This window comes from Myotis lucifugus, unplaced genomic scaffold, assembly GCF_000147115.1.
Source record: "Myotis lucifugus unplaced genomic scaffold, Myoluc2.0 scaffold_2, whole genome shotgun sequence".
NCBI classification, from domain to species: Eukaryota; Metazoa; Chordata; class Mammalia; order Chiroptera; family Vespertilionidae; genus Myotis; species Myotis lucifugus.
In genome coordinates this window covers 4,800,058-4,811,630 of record NW_005871050.1, presented here as the reverse complement: position 1 = coordinate 4,811,630, position 11,573 = coordinate 4,800,058, and the positions used below count along the sequence as shown (strand labels likewise).

Genomic DNA, 11,573 nt, shown 5'->3' with positions numbered 1-11,573 from the left:
GATCCCTCAGCCCAGCCTGTGCCCTCTTACAGTCCGGGACCCCTCGGGGAATGTCCGCCTCCCCAGGGATTGGGCCTAAGCCAGCAGTCAGACATCCCTCTCACAGTTTGGGGCTCTCGCAGTCCGGGACCCCTAGCTCCTTACTGCTCGCCTGCAGTGGAGGCAGGAGAGGCTCCCGCCACTGCCGCTGCACTCGTCAGCTGTGATCTCAGCTTCTGGCTGAGCGGCGCTCCCCCTGTGGGAGCACACTGACCACCAAGGGGCAGCTCCTGCGTTGAGCGTCTGGCCCCTGGCAGTCAGTGCACATCATAGCGACCAGTTGTTCGCCGATCACTCTGCTGTTTGGTTGATTTGCATATTAGGGTTTTATTGGTTGATTTGCATATTAGGGTTTTATTATATAGGATATATATATATGTAATCATACAATATATATTCTTTTGTGTCTTGTTGCTTTTGATTAGAATGTCCTTGAGCTCAATCCATTTTGCTTCCTATATCTGTAGTTCATCAGTTTTTATTGCTGAATTGTATTTTATTGTACATATATTGCACAATTTGTTTATTCTTTTGCCTTTTGATGGACATTTGGGTTTCCAACTGGGGACTATTATGAATAAAGTTGTTATGAATATTTGTGTTTAAGCTTTTGTGTGGATGTGTGTTGTCATTTCTCTTGAGTAAATAGCTAGTAAAATTACTATATTATATGGTGAATGCATGTTTAACTTTATAAGAAATTGCCAGCCTGTTTTCCAAAGTGATTTTACCATTTTATAGTCCCACCAGCAATGCATGTTCATTTATGTAGTTCACATACACTAGTTTATTTAATGTTTTTAATTTGAGATCCTATATTTCAAAAAGATTTGTTGTGTTAAATGTTGCTTGAGATAAGAAAGCAATGAATGAAGAAATGTATTTAAACATGTTTATTTTATAAAAAAATATTTATCAGATTATATTTGTTTTTGAAGAATTGACTTTATGTGTCCTGGGTTTGGGTATTTGGTCAAATGTAATTATTTGTTACTGTTTAAAATGATCAGCCAAAGTGCATACTTCCTTTGAAAGATAATTCTGTTTGATTTAGAAAATAAACTGACCTGACTTTCTCCAGAGGCTCCTAAAATTCTTAGGGATAGCTTCATATGACTTCTCACTTCTTTTAGTTAATTTTAAGATAAACTCATAGACAAATCATACTCAGTTAAGGAGAAGCTATGTGCATGTAACCTCCCAAACTACCTCACTTCCTGGCAGGAAAAGAGTCTGATTTTATACATATTTGCCAGTGCCCTGATGTTAGAGACTGTGGGTACCTGGAAAGCTGTGACGTATGGTATCAGCCTTTGGATACTGATGACAAGAAAGAAATTTTAAAAAATACAAAAGGAAACAAAACAGTGGGTGTACTTTGTCTGTATCGCCATACCCAAGGTCCAAGGTTTTGTAGAACACGTTACCAAGCAACAAGTTTTGCTAATATCACTTTACCAAATAGTAACTCCAGCATAAGTGCCAGCATGTCTGAGTCTAGGACTCCTCAAATGTTGGGCAAGAGAAGGAAGTGCTTTGTGTACTAGAAAATGTGGTGTTGCCTTCACCAGGCTATCAACTAAAGGATGTTTCCTTTCCTAAACTGTGTAAACCAGGGGTAGTATGCTTGCCTTTGAGGATTTCTATCCCATCATAGATGGTCTGCACCAAACAGATCCAATACTGTTTTCCTCTATGACATAGTACCCACATAACACATTACATTTATGGGCTATGTGGGGTCATTGGGCAATGCCTGCTCTGCACCAGAGATGCTAACTCCTTCTGCTCCTAGATTTCTTTTGTTTCCATGAGAAGTTTCCTTTAGTCTCCAATTTTCTCTAAGCTATTTAAAATATTATTATTTACTCTATACAAGGGCTCATCTAAATCAAATATTGAAGGACAGCACTGGTCTTCACAATCCAGGGTTACTATATTAAATTGAACTTTTCTTGTTTGTAAGCCTTTCAGGGAACCTGGGTTCATCTGTGTGACTTTGTGGAATTCTTATTATTCAGTGTTAATTGAAACCAGGGAAAGACATATTTCTAGTTCACATGTCTTCAGTTGAGTGGTTCAAAGTCCCATGTTATTTTCTATTAATGAAAATGACTTTTTAAAATATATCTATTTATTTCAGAAAGGAACGGACAGGGAGAAGGAGATAGAAACATCAATGAGGAGAGACAGTCATTGATCGGCTGCCTCCTGATTGAACCCACAACCCAGGCATGTGCCCTGACCGGGAATCAAACCATGACCTTCGGTTCATAGGTCGGTGCTCAACCACTGAGCCATGATGGCCGGGCAAAATGGCTTGTTTTTGTTTTTTGGTGTGTTTTTTTTTAAAGAAACAAAGCACATTTCTCAGGAAGTTGAATAGCAGTAGTATGCTTTGAGAGACTAAGCACATTAACAGAGCCTAGGCACTCTCTCTCTAGCGATGTATTATTTGCTGTACTTTATTTTGCTTCTTTCCCCCAAGGGACTTGAATTAGAAATAACTGAAGTTGATACAGTTTGTCTTTCATTTCTTCCTACCTTGCTTTCTGCTGCCTCTTTCCCTCTAGCTGCCCAAGTGCCAACCCTCCCCTCCCCACTGTAATCTACCCATGTCTGCCCTCTTCCAAAAGAAGCCAGGACCGATGCTCCAAAGGTGCAATTTTAAACTTCTATCCTATCAAGTTGGAAATAAATTTGAACATTCTGATTAAATTTCACAGGAAAATTAAAGTGACCAATAAATTTAACTCTGGGGTGGGTGTTTTATTTTAAAGCAGTACTGTAGTTCTAATCTTAATCATTGGAATTTGGGAGGTAGTGGTCAGAGGATGAAGTAGCTGGGAGCTTCTGTCCCCTCTTGTCCTCCAAGAATGACATAGAGTGGGCAGAAGCCATGGACCCTACTCTCCTATACTAGTATCCCCATTATTGTCCTCATTTATTTGGGAGGATACTGGAGCTGTGGAGGGTTAATCACTTGCTCAAGTTCCTCCTAAACAAATGGGGACAATTAATGGTACCTACCTCATAGAGTTTTTAAGATAAAATTTCAGCTACATGTAAAACACTAAGCTACCTGAGAAATAATAAGCACATAATTTGAAAAGGGCTTGCTGTTATTTTTCTTATTTACAAGCTGGTTTCTGAAAGAAAGAGGCCAGTCCTAAGTACCCTCTAGTCTTCCTTTCTGGACCTTCATTGCATACAATACTGAATTTACATTTATGTTGGTGTTATAAAGCTTCCTTTAAAATAATTTAGTGGTGAGCATTGACCTATGAACCAGGAGGTCATAGTTTGATTCCCCGGTCAGGGCAGATGCCTAGGGCACATGCTCCAGTGGGGAGCATGCAGGAAGCTAATCGATGATTCTCTCTCATCATTGTTATTTCTATCCCTTTCTCCCTCTCCCATCCTCTCTGAAATTAACAAAAATATATTTGAAAAATGAAATAAATTTAATCTAACATAGGGCATGGTAAGTTTATTTAAAGAAAATCATTAGATATCAGGTGTCAGGATGTATGTGGATATGGCAAAGATGGTGATGATGTAAGTGAATGCTTACTCCAGTGATTCCTCATTGCTAGAATAAGTTCAAACTCCAAAATGGAGCAGCCACTCTACTTAATATTGCACTGTACAATATTAATATTAATTATTATTAACATCCCCCACTCCCAGCCTTCCTAGTTCCTTTTAACCTGCTCTACTTTTTCTTTATTCTATAGGACTTATCACTTTCTAACATTTTTTATAGTTTAGTTATTTTTATTGTCTCTCTGCTAGAATGTAAGCTCCTCCAGGGCAGAAACCTTTTACTGTTTTTTGTTCACTAAGTGAACAAAGTGTCTAAACTAGTGTCTGGTCTGTTGGAGGTGGTCTCTAAGTATGTGGTGACTGAATTAATGAATAATGGAGGCATTCACAGTCCTTCAGAATTTCGTCCCATTGTCTTTTTCAGCCTCACTCTTGTCATTCTCCTCTCTGTCACTGATATGAGTGGTTCCCCATGCACATCATTTGCTCCCCCATCTCAACATTTACTCATACTCTTTCCTCTGCCCTGATAATCATGGACCTATGCAAAGATTTAGTTGTAAGAATGTTTTTCATAGTTTGGGTTTGTATCAGTGAAAAATTTAAAGCAGCCTTAAAGAATAAGTTAGAGAAATCATGGTAACTCCCACTTGATGGGGGGTATATGGCAGTATCTATCAAAATTACAAATGCACATAGCCTTTGGAGTGGCAGTTCTGCTTTTAGGAGTTTATCCCACAGAGAAACTTGTTCGTGTGCCAAAGTAATATGTGTTGGTGAGTCACTGCAGTGCTTTAGTCACGCCTATTAGATACAGCAGTGACAGAACTCATTAAATTATTATGTAGAGCTATATTTATTGACGTGGGAAGATCATAATAGCTAACATTAATTCAACTTGCTATGTGTCAGGAACTGTGATGTGTTTTTATGTATTTTTATCTCATTCAATCCTCATAACAGCCCTGTGAGGTAGTTACTTAAAATAGTCCTCGTTTTACACAGGAGGAAATGGACTCGGAGGACTTAATTTACATAGCCAGGGTTAGACAACTCATATAGCAAAGTTGAAATGCCTAAAATATATTATGACAAAACAGGATGTATACTATGATCCACTTTTGTAAGAAAAATATATATATATAGATATACAAATGTTTATATGTGCATATAAAAAGACTGGAAAGGAATACATCAAAATATTAACAGTTGGATGTGGGGTTGTGGGTGGTTTTATTTTCTTCTTTTGGCTTATTATTTCCTGACTTTTCTGTTAAATTTTGGGGCTGACTGGGAAAGAGTAAGTGAAGTCAGCAGGTATGAATTACTTGTGTAATTTTAAACATGGCTAAATTTTAAAAGTTTGATGGTAATATGGAACAATGGCACAGGGGAAAATGTTTTTCCATTGAGAGGAAAAACTAATGGGTGGGGAAAGCTTGCCCAGAGGGAAAGAGGATAGTCCCTGGAGTAAGTGCAGAAGACAAAAAAACCTACTGTCAAGGTCACGAGTGGAAGAGACAACCCTGGTTGAGGGGTGGGAGATGAGCAGGCATAAGCAAAAATGCAGAGAAACTGGGAAGGACAAGATAAAGAAGGGAGAATTGAGGGAGCTCCTGTTAGGTGACCTGTGTTCTGGCATTGATATCCATAACTAGACCCTTCACTGAGGGGTTGGGGTGAGGGTGGGACAAGGGATCTGAGGAGAGGGGGAGGATTTGGAACAGTCCCTGAGAGTGTATGAAAGTATTGCCTCCCAGCCCTTGGGGCCTCGATAAGGCTAGCTGTCCTGGCTTTGTTGTGTAGCCAGTTTCATGATCTTCTCCAGCAAAAGTTAGCAGCCTGGGAGCAGGGGGAGGGGGAAGGATGGAGAGAATGGATGGTGGAGTTTTCACAGGGCCAAGGATTGGCAGAGCAGGTGCTACAGAATGTCATGGGAGAGTAAGTCCAGGGGTCAACACTAGCATGGTAAAACGGTTGGTCATGAGGCTAACTTGGAAGGAAGAAAGAAAACCAGCAGGCTACACATGACCTCTGGGAAAAGAGAGGGGAGGAAAAACAGGCTGGTGGCTGTGGGGGCCAGAGAGTAGTAGAAGGATACCCTTAGGAGGCTGACGTCAGAGGGATGAGTGCTTCTGAGTTTGTATATTGCAGTGGTCCCCTGGGGGCCCTGGAAGTAAGTGGAAAAGAGTAGCAAGGAAACTGTGGGTGATAAAAGGGCAAAGACAGCATTAAAATAACTCCTACCCTGATGGAGGGCAATTTGGCAATATCTATTAAAATTACAAATGCACATTCCCTTTCAAACAGCGATTCCTCTTTGAGGAGTTTCTCTTACAAATACACTTGCTTGTTTTTGTGCAAGATGAATGTGTAAGGTAAGTTATTGCAGCACTGTCTGTAATGGCAACAGATTGGAAACAGCCTAAAAGTTCATCAACAGTGATTTTATTAAAGTATGACTCAAAAAATGAAATGCTAGGTAACCTGAAAAAAGGAGGAAGCTCTTTATGTGTTGATATAGAATGATTTCCAAAATATTTTGCTAAGTGAAAGAAGCAAGGTGTAGATCACTTTGAGTAGTTTGCAATCTCTTTGCTAACATATGCATAAAACATCTTTGAAAGGATACATAAAAAAACTTAATATTAGTTGCCTCCAATGAGGGAGAGCTGTTGGCTAGGTGACAGGGTTTGGAAGGGGACTTTTCACTTGTCCTTTTGTTTTGTACCTTTTTTCAACTTTATGGAAGTGTAAATTGACAAAAGTTATATATAGTAAAGGTGTACAATGTGATGTGCCTTTTGAATTTTCAGTCATTCGAATACTTTACTGAGAAAATAAAGTAACTAAAACTCCCATCATGATTTACTTCAAATAACTCAGGTTTGCCAGAATAATGGGTGGGTTTGGGGATTAAATGAAATGGACCATGTGTCAATAATTGCTGAAGGAGAGTGATGGGATATGGGCTTCATTTTCATTTGAAACATGAAATTGCCATTTTTAACTAAAAAATTGTCACATTTTGGCAATTTCACACGGTTTAAGCTAGTGCTGTTCTAATTATTTTTGTAAATTTTCCACAATATGAAAGTTTTCAAATAAAAGATAAAATGTTACCTCCCACCAGGCCTTTGCTAGGACATTCATGTACTTTCTTATCCTGGCTCTTGTATCTCATAATTGAGTGGAAATTCCCATTCCCCAATCAACTTCTCAAACAGCAGCACTGCCTCACTGATTTCCCTTTATTATGGGACCTGGTACTGTTCTCAGGATTTTTCCTATTAACAACAATCTCTCCCCATCCTGTTGTGTTAATTGGATACTACCTTATCCTTATTGCTGGTAAAGCTCATCCTGTTCTTGAAAAATCACTTCGTTAGTTTCTTATGATCACTTCACATTCTCTTCCTACCTCACAGTCTATTATTGGCAATCCTAACTAATATGGAGGTCATGCCCTTGTCCAAGTTACTTATATTTACCAATCTGGGGGCTGATGTCTCTTTATTTGTCCAGTGCACCCCAGGTTGTGAACTCCTGTATTAAGGACAGAGGCCCTGTCTTCTTTTTTTTTAAATATATTTTATTGATTTTTTTACAGAGAGGAAGGAGAGGGATAGAGAGTTAGAAACATCGATGAGAGAGAAACATCGATCAGCTGCCTCTTGCACACCCGCTACTGGGAATGTGCCCGCAACCAAGGTACATGCCCTTGACCGGAATCGAACCTGGGACCCTTCAGTCCGCAGGCCGACCCTCTATCCAATGAGCCAAACCGGTTAGGGCGACCCTGTCTTCTATGAATATCTCACGCTTACATGGCATCGGGCACATAGTTAAATGCTCAAAATAATATATTTAATTTTTTAAAATTTCAAATACTTTAAACTTTCAGAAAATTCTATATAAAAATGGCAAAAAGAACTTTCACATACCCTTTACAAAGATTCATGTTGCTAGCATCTTATTATCTTTCTCTCTCTCTCTCTCTCTCTCTCTCTCTCTCTCTCTCTCTTTCTATCTCTCTCTCTCTCTCTCTCTCCCCCCCTCTACACACACACACTTTTTTCTGAAACAGTTGAGAGTAAGTCGCAGACATTATTTCCCTTTGCCTTTCAATGTGTTTCCAAGAACAAGGACATTCTGTTATATATACATAGTAAAGTTAGCAAATTCAAGAAATATAACATTGATACTGTACACTATTATATAATATACAGATCATATTCAAATTTTGTTAATTGTCCCAAGAATGTCCTTCATTGCTATTTTATTTTTCTGGTCCATGATCCATTCTAGGATCACACATTGAATTTAGTTGTCATGTCTCTTAATTCTCTGAAGTCTCCTTAAATCTGGTACAGTCTTCAACCTTTCTTTGGCTTTCATTGCATCAACACTTTATAAGAGTACATGCCAGCTATTTTGTAGAACATCCCTTAATTTGGGTTTGCCTGATATGCCCTCATAATGAGAAGTTATGCATTTATGGCAGGAGTAAAACATAAAAAGGTACATGATTGTTGGTGGTGTTAACTTTGATTACTTGGTTAAGATGATACCTGCCAGGTCTTTCCACTATAAAGATACTTTTTTTCACTTTGTACTTAATAACTAATATATGAGAAGATACTTTGAGAGTACATAAATATTATGCTCCACATCAAACTTTCACTCATTTGTTTTAGGATCCATTTATGACACTTGCCTGAATCAATTACTATGGTGGTTGCCAAATAGTAAATTTTCAAAATAATACATATGCATTGATTAATATTATTCATTCATTTGTCCTACAGAAGGGACACCTCCTTCACTAGGACAGCAGCCTCTGGTTGGCTGCAAGAGTGGAGTCTAGGAGACAAGCTAGCAGCTTGGCTCTAAAACACAATGATACTTTGCAGTGATTGAACACCTCGGATGAGGTTGGTTCTCCTGCAAGCCCCGCTGGCCCTTATCATGGCACAAAATGGACTCCATGACTTTCCCAAAATAACTGTTTGCTCAGTAGATCCCATGACTGCCTTCTCTTACTATTTTCCATCAAACTTGAGACAGAGGTGGTAAATGAGTGGGAGGGTACTCTTGCCTTCCATTTTGATTTATTTGAACAACATAAAATGGAATTCAGCATTCCACACAAGCTTTATTGGCCATTCTGGAGACCCACATTTTTACGCACCAGGATGAAGGCATCATTTTTTATGTGGATTCACATACAGAAAATGAGGGCACCGTGACTACATGGAGGGCAGAAAGAAGTATGTTGTGGAGCTATTTCTTTTGGGGACTATATTACTTTCCTAGGGCTGCTGTAACAAATGACCACCAACTGGGTGGCTGAAATTTATTCTCTCACAGTTCCAAAAGCTAGCAATTTGAAATCAAGGTGTGGCAAGGCCATGCTCCCTCAGAAGCCTCCAGGAAAGGATCCTTCCTTGCCTCTTCCAACTTCTGGTAGCCCCTAGCATTCTTAGCTTGTGGTTGCATAACTTCAAACTTGGCCTTCATCTTCACATGGTCTTCTTCCCTCTGTGTCTTTGTGTGTTCTCTCTATATATGTGTCTATATCCAAATTTCCCTTATAAGGACATCAGCCATATTGGTTTAGGGCCCACCTTAAAGACCTCATCTTAACCCATTTCCAAATAAGGTCACATTCACAGGTGCCCAGGGCTAGAACTTGAATGGGAGTGAATTTAACCGATAACAGGAACCATGTCTGAAATCCAACCCATTTGAGAACACAAAGTGGAGTGCCATTTTGATATAGTGCATAAGCCCAATATAATAGGGCCCTCTGTCCCTTCTGCTCACTCTGGTCTTGGTTGGCACTGCCAACATGTAAGGAAGGAAACTGAGCAGACAGAACATGCTCAGCCCCCTTGAAATAGACTTTGAACATAATTTTCAAATGATCACAAGTTATTCATGTAACCATTACATAGAAGACAATAATAGAGAACAATCCACAGTCTGTAAGGCTCTGGCCCCTGCATTCTTCATAGAATTCTCATAATTATTATATAAATAGATTTGTCACCATTTGATAGACGAGGAGCATGAGACCCAGTGAGATGAAGTGACTTCCCATAGATCACAACTACTGATAGGAAATTCCATGCAGAGCTGAGCCATGTCTGAGAAGCATAGAGCCTGGCCCCATGGTAGGCGCTCAGTAAATATTTGTTGGCTGAATGAGTGAATGGATGACTAAATCTGGGACCATAGCTCTGTTCTTCATTTACGGATCCATTACTCTTTCCACTGGATCACACAAACGACTGTAGACTGAAGTATGGTCTCAAGACAATGACTGGAGTATAGATGTGACTTGGTCAATTTCAGATTATTTTTCTATATTTAACTAGAGGCCTGGTGCATGAATTCATGCACAGGTGGGGTCCCTCCACCTGGCTGGTGTTCGGGGATGATCAGGGCCATCTCACCCAGTCCCTATCGGGGACAGCTGGCTGGGGGGAGGGACCACGGGAGGTTGGCTGGCCAAGGGAGGTTGGCTGTGGGAATGCACTGACCACCAGGGGGCAGCTCCTGAGTTGAGTGTCTGCCCCCTGGTGGTCAGTGTGCGTCATAGCTACAGGCCGGTCATCCAGTCATCCGGTCATAAGGGTCACTTAGGCTTTTATATATATAGATAACCTTCTGAATCCTGTGCTTATAAGCACATCAGTCTATAATTGATTTTTTTACTGCTCCACATGTGCTAAACTGATCAAGAAGCCAATTTGTCAAGGTTCTTAAGCCACTAATTTTACTTGGACTACATATTTGTCACAAATTACATTTGTACAAAAAAAAATCCTTATCACATGGACAGTTTTATAATAACAATGTATCAAGGAAGTAAAGAATTCAGCATGTTAACTTCATATCTTTGAAATGGAATGTTGATGTTCCCTTATACTTATTTCTGGATCTTCGTTAACATCACTGAAGTAGCCAGGAAAGCTCTATTTAGCCTCGCAAACAAGGACTCATTAACCACATGCTGTGTGCCCAACCCTATGCTAGTTACTGTGGTGGTGGGGGGGCGGGGGTTAGAGATCAGAAAGAACCTCTCTCAAGAAACTTCCAATCTAGTGAGTAATGTGGCCTTCACCTGAGAAACAATGAAGAGAAGGGTTACATTTGCTAAGCACCTGTTAGGTGCCAGAAACTTTACAAACCCTGTAAAGCAGGTATTACTCCCACTTAATAGATGAGCAAACTGCGGGGCAGAGAGGTTAGGACAACTTGCCCAAAATCACATAGCTAGTAGGTGGTAGGACTAGGATTTGAACCTAGGCCTCTGTGACTCAAAATAATATGAGACAGTTTATAGTCAAGTGCTTGGTTTCATGGGCCAGATAAGATGTACTGAAGAAGTTTCAGCCAGAAACTTGGAATCTATGAAAACCAAGATGGGGCCTCTAGGAGATAGTGTCAGGAAGCTGACAGTCTTCAGTAGTGCTCTCTTCCAAACCCCTTTATAACCTGCCCTTACAACCACCTATTCACACTGAAGGGCTCAGGCTCTCTCAATTCCTCTTCTGGTGTACTTGGGGAGGTGGGAAGGAGAAGCTGGTTCATATTTCTACATTCCACTCAAACTGCCCCCTCTCTGAAGCTAGCTGAATTGTTATTCTTCCAAGTCCCTGATCTCCTGGGTCAATTTCTCCATGGTTCTGAACCCCAGAAGCACAGCTCCCTCTGAGCTGAAAGGAACCTCTTTGCTTTGTGTGATGACTGGGTGCCTCTTATTTCAGAACCACAAGACAACTCTCCCTCCTTCCTATCCTTATGCTTCTATTTACATCAAAGGCATAAAAGGAATTTAACATGTTTCTGTTTTGTTTTGTTTTCATGACAGGGAGAAGAGCTGGCTCAGTCAGATGTAGAATCTTCCCAGTCTGCTCAAGGCATTACCAACCAAATAATTGCATCCGAAACATCAGATCTGTTAATTAAAAGAAAAGAAG

At 40.1% G+C, this 11,573-nt stretch overlaps 1 protein-coding gene across 1 annotated transcript in view; it reads left to right on the top strand.

Moving 5' to 3' along the window:
- The window catches only part of LOC102439585 (protein FAM122C-like), a 57,715-nt gene extending 46,142 nt beyond the window's left edge, over positions 1-11,573 (top strand). The window contains 1 exon segment of the mRNA XM_023757850.1: positions 11,465-11,573. The gene's annotated coding sequence lies outside the window, so the exon portion shown is untranslated.